Raw genomic sequence first — 9,280 nt, 5'->3', positions numbered from 1 at the left:
TTTCCCTTTGGCAATATCCCATAGATCCCTCTTTTACTGCTTACCTTCCATTTTCAATTCCATCTCAAACACTTATTCTTCTTTTGGCCTCTTTGCCTCCAGCACCAATTTCAACAACCAATTGAAAAGACTATCTTTCTGATGCCCACCCTTTTAATGCATTGTATATGTTGTAAATGGTAGGTAGTAATTTATGTGATTATTTTTATACTTGCTTATTTTAATTATATTTGACATAATTTATTTTGTTAATAAAACCCAATGTAAAGGCCTTAGTGCTGTTTTTGGGGTTAAATAAATAAATAAATAAAATGAAAAAAGCATGAAGAGCTTACAGGATAGAAATTATATTTATCCATTGAAGTCACTCACTCAATGATTCAACTTGAAGGCTGACATCAGACATGTAGCTAGAAATTTGCTTTTAGCGGAAGGGGTCGAGAGTTTTACTTAGCACTTAGTTTAAATATTTCTTGAATAGAGCTGAAAATGTATACATGGTTGATGTTACTTAAAAGCAACATTGGGTTGTAATGGGTTAATCCTATTTTTCTTGTTTTCCTATCATTCATCTCAGCATTATCATCTCTGCCACATCCATTTTATTTTCTTTATGTGCTTTCTTAGCAGACCATGGTTTTCTCTGTCATATAACAGCGGTTTTATATTCTTTTCCCTTTATTCTGTCCCCGATCCTGAGATCATACAGCACCTCTAGTACTTTTTTCTCCAGTTTCTCCACCTTTATTGGATTCTGGAAATTCTTCATGGTTTTTAAATATCAGGGCATTTTTACATCTCTTCTCTGATAGAATAACTATTATCAGCAGGGCCGGTATTACCGTAAGGCAAAATAGACACGTGCCTGGGGGTGTCGCAGTCCAAGGGGCACCTTCTGTTGGGCAACTGGCAATGATCTGTTCCGGAGGCGCCTCGAAGGGCACCGCCGTCAGCAGGCTTATTGTGTGGGTTCCGTCTGTCTGCAGGTGCCCTCTTTGCTGGGGCTTTAAATGTGCTAAGTTAGAATTATAGCAGAACTTGAACTGTGATGCCATAATTGATGAATTCGCCGAAAAGAAGACAAGAAGGAAACTTTTGAAATAGTTCTCGTTGTGCTTGAGGCAAGTCCCGTTATGTCTTCATTCATGCTTTCAATCTGCAATTTGATTTTTCTGGAAGATATTGCAGGAAGATATGCAGTTGGCCGTATTTGTATTTTAGAGGCTTTGTTCAAGTGAAAATGTCATTTGTACCACTGCTCTTCATGCATTTTAAAATTGGTTAATTTATATTATATTCCATGCTACCGCAGGTCATTCAGTTACAGCAGTACGTAATGTTTTTATTTTTGAAGTTAATCTTCTTTTTGTGGTATGAATTAAGGCTAGACATTATTTTTGGAAAGGTTATTCATAAAGTGTTTTAGTTACATGAAAGTTGAACTGTTTCATGTAGTTTTACTCCAAGCTGTTTTTTAAATTGAATTGTTTATGTTTTCATCATGTAAAAATTCAAGTATACACTTTTGCTGTCAGCCATATATTTGTTTACTCCATTACTCCGAACCTTGCCTCATGCGAGTGGCTGTGCCTTATCATGAAAATCGGAAACGAAGTGAAACGTGGCAAGTGAAATGAGAATGTTTCGTGTCGACCCGGAGGGAAACGGAAATACGAGGACTGGGTTTAGTTTCGTTCCCGCACGAAATTAAAATCACCAAGGAGTTTAGTTTCGACCTGGCACGAAACTTTACTCCTGGGAACGAAACTAAATTAATTGGGACTCTGCTGCTCACAGTTAAGTTTCGATCCCAAAAGTTTAGTGGAGGGGGAAAAGAGGGAATAATTTCGACCCACTACTTTTGACATGCATGTAGAGAGTTTCAAACATCGAGCTTAAAAATCGAATGGCCAGATTGCATTCATCATTCTCCAGTTAGTGGTAAAAATGTGAGTGCCCCATGCATCTAATGGCGGTAGGCCGAACCAGGGGCGCAGCCAGGAATTAAGGCTAGGGGGGGTTTCAGGCACAACTAATACTGGGGTGTCTGGGGGTGTGGCATACCTTCCAGGGTAAGCGGGAGGTGGGAGGGCCTTCCGCCAGAAAAATTAAGATAAATAGTTAAAAATTGTGAGTTTTACGGCCTTCTGAAGGATAATTTATTAATACTTACACTATTCTATAAGTATTATTAATGCAAATAAATAAATAACATAAAACTTAAAAAATTGTCTGAGCTCTGGCGGGGGTTTTATCCCCCGAAATCCCCCCCCCCCCCTCGCTGCGCCACTGGGCTGAACCTCTACTCCATTCAACCACACTTCGAAGGTGAATCACGTGGTCTCTTCAGTGCGAAACATTATCTGCATTTCGTTTCGTTCCAGAGTTTTGGTTTAGTTTCTACCCGAAGTATTTTTGACTCCGATTTCGTCTCGACCCTTACGTATGTATAGCTCCCCAGGTTTAAATCCCCATTTCAATGGTAAAAATGCTCCCCATTTCGTTTCGTTTCTACATTTCGCTCCCGGGAACGAAACTATTGAAATCAGTGGCGTAGCTAGGAATTTCGTACGGGGGGGGGGGGGGGGGGGTCCAAAACCAGGGGGGAAATTTTTTGAGAAACCGGGCACCAAGTAATTTGTTTTAGACTAATTTTAACACTTATCAATATAGAAAAAACTTAATTTGTTAAAGAAACATGTTGTAAATTCCTGATTTTTCAATATTTTTTTTTCTTTTATGAAGGACAATAATTGTGATTAATTACATTTCGGGGGGGGGGGGAGTCCGGACCCCCCCCCCCTCCATATGGCTGTGCCACTGATTGAAATTTTACTGGTTTTGACTTTCGTTTAGTTTCCATTGCCATTCCTGTTTACGACACTCTAACGCCAGGAGTCTGATGTTTGTGGCGATTCATTTTGCTCGTTACCCGGGTGACCATGTCGCTTTCGTTTGTGCTGGCTCGGAGGTGTGACTCAATTGAGGCTGTTCCTCTTCGCGCTGACGATGTGTCAGTCATTCACCCCATCTCTTTTCGGCCCTTGAAATGTTTTGCGTCCTTGACTTTCGTTCCTATCACGCGTTCCGTGCGGTTGACCTCAAATTGCCTCCATTCATAATAAGTGCCTTTATAGTCTTCCCGGAATACGACCGAGGGGGGGCGGTGCAATATTACAAACCTTTTCGCTTTTAAAGGCCGTTTTATACGGGGCGCGTAATAGGGTAGTTTCCTTCATCAAAGAAAACGAAAGGCATTGATTGCGATTCGTTACCCACCATTAGTGTCTTCATAATATACAAATTATTTGGTTTTAGAAATACCGGTTTAGACGAATGGCAATGGTCAATTTTATCCTCATTTGAAAAAGGCCAGATTGGCGCCCATGCGATGCCACTCCGCGTTACGTCACAGGGGCCAAGTTTCTAAACGAGTAGATAGGAGTTTTACATCGTCTGAGATTACCAATGCATGCATGAGGCACAGAGCTCAGGGAAACATGTCTTAATAATCACCTATTAAAACTGGCTAAGGTCGGGAAGTTTTCTTCGATTGGTAAGGTATTAATAATCCTTATTTAAGCCCAGCGCTACCAGCTAGCAGGGTAATCTGCTACCTGCTAGCATCCTGCGTCGTATCAGCGCTCAAAGCCTCGCCCCAAGGTCACCTCACACGGCGAAAGCGGGAACCGGAACGACGTCACATGGAGTTTTCCCGGCATTCATACTTACCCGTCGCGTATCTATCGATTCGATCGATGGATTTTTCTTCCTCATAGGAAAATCCACTAAAATTGGTAGAAAATTAATTGCGTATGCTTGGTTTCGCTATTTAGTGGGCCCTTTTCGCTTCTGTAGCGTTGAGGTGTTTTTCTCCGTCCCCTCCCTTCCGCTCCTATCCTCTCCCACTCGGGCTCTCAACGCGGCGGCGCCTCTATCCTTTTCCCTTCCTCTCCAGCCCCTCCCCGGGTGACCGGGCGTATAAGCCACGGGCTTGGTTCCCGGCCCCGGTGCGTTGTATCCTCGAAAGGCTCCCCTGATGCCTTGTCTACACTACATACTTAACTTAAGTGACTTCACTTAATTATAATCTTAAATGTGGTGCGGTAGCTACACTTGAGCTTTAAGTCGACTTCAGCACCGTGATTGTCTATATCGGGAAACAGTTATGTTGACAGATGAAGGTCTAGGAGAGCAATTAGTGATTCTTTGATCCAAAGCGACTGTTATTTGAAATAAACTTCCAAACTCCGTGAATTAACCATTTTGGATTCAGAAGGTTAAAAGGAAAGACCGATTTCAGTTCCTGAGGGAACGCTATATGGCGAGAGGTGATGGAGCCAGAGGAATTTAGAATTACTAAGCGTGACTTCGTGGTTTGACATATTCATAACGTAAATAAAAACACTTATTGCTAGTCAAATTCCACTGCTTTATTAAAACCATTGATGTTAAATTTCAACCATTAATTCCTCCCACGTCCAATGAAATCGCCACATCTTATCTCCCTCGGCATCCCTAGGACTAACATTAAAGCCCTATGCAATAGTTTCAATAACAGTGTGTGGGAAGTTACTGAGTGCATTCGTTTACGTTATTTTCGATTATGACACCATGGAAAATAAACTGTTTTACCGGATCCTCTGCCGTCGTCTCATTGTCAGTCTTAAAATTCCTTAAAACGTTTCTAAGTTTTATAAATCGAGTTTCACCGTGAGCAACATCAATTAGTTTTCACGGAAATAAAACCAAGAATAAGATGAGAAACACTACAAAATAAATTCGTCGAATTAATATCCCCAACACTAGAAATTAACTAACGAAATAGAACGCTCAATAACCACAACATACAATACAGCACAACTTAGAACATAATCAACGGGATGATGTGAGATGGGTATTATGTGCCATTTACAACACTTGAAGAGCTTCAACCGTGCGGAAACAGTTGCCAACGCAATTTAAGTTGGGTTCTAAGATGACTTAAGTGGAGGTGTACTTAAATGAAGCTGGTGACACCTACACTACCAACTTAAATACAGAGCCAACTTAAGTAGTCACTTAAGTTACTAGTGTAGACCCGGCATGAGCCCTCATGCATTACCTGTCGCGTTTTCGCGCGCTTGAAAATTTTCACGTTTCATTTAATCGCGAGAAATAGATATCGCCATTTAAAAATCTAAAGGCGTGAAATGCGTACTCCAGGAGTAAAAATCTTTCGATTTAGGCAATAAAAAAATAATAGGAAACCACCCTATTGCACACTCTGCCGTGTGAACGAAGGTGCAGTCAAAATTGAGTCGTGTAAAGCGGTGAATTGCTAGAACCAGTGGCGTAACTATGAAAGGATGAGGGGATACATTCCCCCCCCCCCCCCCCCAGCCTCAGAGAAATAAAAAAATAATTAAAATTTTTGTCTAGTTTTGGCATATAATAAACTGTATCTGCTTTAACTTAAATTTTAGAGCCAAAATGACGAAAAATGTATTTCCAGGCACGTCATTTTTCAAAAATTTTCCCGGAATCCCCGTTTCCTGGAGGAGGGATCACCCACTATATAGGCCTCTTCATCCCCCTCCCTCCAAAAGCATATTCCTACACCACTGGCTAGAACACATACGAGATGGCGAAATTGCCCCCGTTCTAATTTCATTTGTGCATTCGCACAATTCCACGCCGTAATGAGAAATTAATGCAGCTCTAACCTGTGAAATTACGTGTCCCGTGTAAAACGGCATTAATGGGGTTTTAAATGGAGGTTTCGGGCCGCAAAATGGATGTGTGAGAAAAAGGCATAGAGTTTTATGGAAAAAGGTATGGCAAGGCATTATTATTTTCACGGGTATTTGATTGAGGCGACCGGCAGCTTAGGTCTAGCGGCAAAGAAGTGGAGTGAAGAAAAAAACCAGCGTCGGATTTATCTGGGTTAGGGCAGGCGCGCACTAGCGCGACAACGACCACGACCAGTGGCACAAGGCCAGTTTTAGCATTGCAACAAATGGAGCGACGCGCACTAGGCTAAGTCCGACTCGTTGGTCGGACCCGAGTCGTCCGACCAAAATTTTTGAATTTGGTCTTCTCCGACTCAGCGGTCGTTGCGGCCAGAAATTACACACATTGTAATGGCGCGCCGCGCACTGACTCCGACTTCACTCCGACCCGACCACACCGATTGAGCAAGTGGACGGTGAATGTGTTTTGTTATCGTGGGTGTGGTCGTGGTCGTGCTCTGGTCGGAAGGTGTGCGACGGAGATCTATCGTGGTCGTGGCCGTGGTCGTGCTAGTGCGCGCCTGCCCTTATTAACAAGAGGCGCCGAGGGGAAATCGGCTTAACGTCCCATTCGACGGACGGAGTGCTTTTCTTTAAGTGCCCTCCACTAAGCAGCAGTAAAGCAGGGATCGAGCATTCTGTGAATATTCTCCGCCACCACCGGGAATCGACCACAGACCCACAGGGTGGGAAGCCAACAACTATAGCCGACACACCAACTCGATCCCCAAATAGGAATAATACATTTAGGAGAGAATAATATTTTTGGATATTTTTAAGGTGCATGTCGTATACTGATGGTAAAAATCTTCACCAAAGCCGGGACTTGAACCTGGACCCACTGTGAGGGAAGCCACCACTCAAGCCAGCACATCAGCCGGATCCCCTTATACGTGGAAATTCCATAAACAGGTAAAATTTTACTCTCGTTTTCATAGATCACAGAGGAATTTTATCGAAATCGTCGGGAAATTTTATCGGAAACCTACTTGGAGTGTGCCTCATTAATCCATCGAAATTTGTTGAGCCACCAACAAGGTATCAAAACTTCTAAGCCAAGTGCTCTATCCCACCATTCTCCCAAAACGAGATTTCAGGCAGGTTGAAAAAGTACACTTTCTTTTAGCTAATAATCAATGATGTCTATAATTTTTAGCATCAAAGAAACGAAAGTACGTAATAGCTTATTTAATGATATGTATTTTTTCCAATGCATACGAATTGACAACAAATCACCTTTCTTGTGACCTACATACTGCCTGAGAAACTCCCGACTTCTTCCCCTAAATGCAAATTTCTAGTTACATGTCTGATGTCAGCCTTCAAGTTGAATCACTGAGTGAGCGCCTTCTATGGACAAATTTAATTTATAGCCTGTAAGCGCTTCATGCTTTTTTTCATTTTCAGTGGTACATCCGTCAAAGACTCCATTGAATTGAGAAAATTGCATTCAGGGTTATTCATTGAGCCATTTATTTCTCAGGAAGCTTTTTGAACCTAGAAAAACTTGTAAAACCTACATTACTATAAGAGACATAATTTTTTCTGCATCCATTAAGTATTCTGTCATATTTTTGCTCATAGATGTGAAACATTGACGTTAAAAGAAAAAATTATTTTTTCAAATCGGAGAAATTAAAGTTGTCTATAATTGGACATCATGGATGATGAATATTATATGCTCATGTTTTGTCCATTAAACGACATATTATGGTGGGTGTCTTGCAAAGTCATCCATATAAGTGCATAGTATCAGTGGCGCAGCGAGAGGGGGAGGTTTGGGGGATAAACCTCCCCCCACCCAGAACTCAAGAGAAATTTTTAAGTTTAATCCATTTCGCTTAATTGGATTGATATTACTAATAGAATAGTGTAAGGATTAATGTAATATCCCTCAGAAAGCCGTAAAAACTCACCATTTATCCTAAAATTCCGCAAATCACCAGTCTCGCACCTACCGCTTATCCTGGTGGGTATTCCATACCCCCACACACACCGGTATTAGCTGCACCCAAACCCCCTTTCCCCCCCCACAAGCCTTAATTCTTAGCTGCGCCCCTGGCACCAACTGCGTTCTATGTCGTGCGAAAAAGTTCGTAATAGTTGAGTTTCGGTTCATTTTTGAGGATTCGATTCGCGTTATTTAATTCATGACGACGCATAGCGGGCTAGAATCGAAAAAAGCCTGCCAAAACCTCAAAAACGATTTTTTTGATAAAGGAAGTTGAAACTTCGCAAACATATTCTCAATCAAATTGTTCATCACTTTACAGATTATTTCTTTCCTGTGTTTTCATGCTAAAAATATGCGAGGTCAAAGTTGATCAAATTTAGCGAAAAATGACCAACCTCGATTTTTTATGAAAATAGCCAACTTTATCCTCGTGCAGTGGTTTCATGAATATTTTTATGGATAAAACTATTATACCATCTTAATTGACACCTCCTTTTCCTCCATTTGAAGGGTTTTTAAAGATTTTGTTTCATCAATAACCATAGATATATAACAAAATGGCAGAGCCCGTTTTCAGCCCATTTTTTTACATAAACGTAGAGAAAAAGTAGATATTGCCACGGAATTCCGCAAAGTGACTGACACCACGTCGTTCTATGAAGCTTCTGCATTGTGGATCTAAAGTAAAACCTTGCACCAACGTGCAACCCCGAATTTTAAATCGTTTTTTCGTGCGTGCGGTCGACTCCGGTCCTGGCCGGCGCGGCGGCGGGGAGTACGGCGACGCGGCTACTGTGTAGATGCAATATGGTCTCATTCACTTTTATATGCGAATAATAGATATAATAATGATAGAAAATAATCACCAGAAAGTAAAATTAATAAATATTGCTACGAATGGCTCTTATTATTCAATCGCTGGGCACTTCAAGAGGTGAACTGAAAGTTTTTTTTTTTTGAGTGCATTCCATATACTACTATGGAGAATGGACTTAAATCGTGTGCTTAAAGTAGGGAAACGGACTCTTTTATTAAGAAGCAAACTCTATTTCTAGGCAAGAAGATAAGAGTGGAAGAAGAAATAAATGAGGAGAAGCGCAATGAGACCTGATTTACGAGTAAAATAGACCGTGGAGTAGACCTATTGGGGAAACTACGCTTAAAAAATGCGCCTCGTGCACTAACACGAAGGTGGCGAGGAAACGGGTGCATAGTAACCAATATGCGAGTTACGCGTCCAATAATGTTCGGAGAGCGCAACAATATAGTCATGCAAATTACGGAGAATACAGCTCCAGCCTACATTCGAATGGCTTTTTCTCAGAAACGTTAAATCTTAGAGAAAAAAAGAAATTGATAATTTTGTAGACAATTTTCTGTTCTACAATTTTGGTCTGAGCAATTTTTATCATAAAACTAACCGTTTGGCCAAAAAATGCAAACTATTCATTTTTGTGACCTTTGACCTTGAATAAATTTTTTTGCACACACGGAATCGATGGGGACTTTTCAGGATTTCATCAGAGTGGTATCCTTAAGGCTCATGCAAATTTTC

This window comes from Ischnura elegans, chromosome 11 (assembly GCF_921293095.1).
Source record: "Ischnura elegans chromosome 11, ioIscEleg1.1, whole genome shotgun sequence".
Lineage (NCBI taxonomy): Eukaryota > Metazoa > Arthropoda > Insecta > Odonata > Coenagrionidae > Ischnura > Ischnura elegans.
The sequence above is the reverse complement of the archived record's forward strand: the minus strand, read 5'-3'. Positions refer to the sequence as shown.